The sequence below is a fragment of the Rhagoletis pomonella genome, unplaced genomic scaffold (genome assembly GCF_013731165.1).
Source record: "Rhagoletis pomonella isolate Grant_MI unplaced genomic scaffold, Rhpom_1.0 Rhpom_scaffold_00013, whole genome shotgun sequence".
Lineage (NCBI taxonomy): Eukaryota > Metazoa > Arthropoda > Insecta > Diptera > Tephritidae > Rhagoletis > Rhagoletis pomonella.
The window spans coordinates 2,063,637-2,064,917 of NW_023458567.1; positions in this window are offsets into that span (position 1 = coordinate 2,063,637).

Consider the following 1,281-nt stretch of genomic DNA (forward strand, 5'->3'; position numbering starts at 1 on the left):
AAGGCGACTGAAAGCAAGAGTGAAACGAAGATTTAGCCTAAAAAAAAAAGTCAGACATAATAAGAAGTTATTTAAAACGTCCTACAGACTGTATGTGGAGGCGCAGAGTAAAAGCTCTCTCTGGTCGTAGCTGGAATTGGTGCTCTTTTTCCGGGCAGTATGGATTAATCCCTAATTATGGAGTTAGGCTTTCAGCTTTGCATTTACTGAAGCATTTGCCATCTGAGCTTTTATTCTCGCAGTAATTTCTGAAATTTATTGGGAATTCGTTAAATCCTATAGATCAGTGTCGACCAAAGCATAGTTCGCGGGCAAAGCTTTTTTTAAACTTTCTCTAGTTATATATTTCCGATAGATGCTCACAGATTACAACATTGCTTGAAAACAGTATTGGACAGGGATAGGTTTTAATCTTTTGCAGCTGGTGACGAAATATATTGAAAGCTTAACAACTTGGTAAACGTACCTTCAAAGTGATCAGCTTGTCCTTAAACCCACGGGTAGAGCTTTCTTCAATTTTCTATACATTTTATATCAATAGAGGGGGAGAGGAGAGAGAGATAGTTTAGTTAAGGATCCTACGCCGCCTTAGCTCTTTCCCAATCTCCACCGTACCTTTCTCAATATTTCTACAACCAGGAATTAAGCAGGAAAATATCTGAAAAGACTCAAAAGCAACTCTCGCGCAACGGAGAATTAAACGCTATGTAGACCGCTTTCGCTAATCGCTCAAAATGCGGATAGTAGGTACTCGTTTCTTATTTCTGATCGTTTTTTTCTTTTTGGGCTTTTTGCATGCGACAAAGAAAAATATAAGACCAGTGGCCAGAGGAGATGGAAATAAATTAGTGTTGGGCAGTATCGATACCAAAAGTACTCAGAACTCGATTCTCAAAAGGATTGAGAGTACCCGATTTTTAAAAGTATTAGGTTAAGTCCCATTTTCACGTTGGCGAGTTAACTCTCGTTCGACAGATAACTTTTACTTTTGTGCTGAAAATGGGCTGTTATTTGCTCAGTGTAAGTTAACCCTTCACTGGGAAAGTAGTCCTGAGTGGACTGCATAGGCAGCACCCTAACGTTACTGAATCATCTAGGAGTGGAGTAAAGTATGACCTTATTTAGCTTCGAGAGAATGGCAATGACCGGCTCTAAGACAGCAAAAAAGTAAGTGCGCCTGGGCCATACTGGATAATTGAAACTTACGTTACATACCTATCTATTTTGTGTCATAACCCCGCAAACATATTCTGAGCGTTCAGAATATATGAGTCCGAAAGG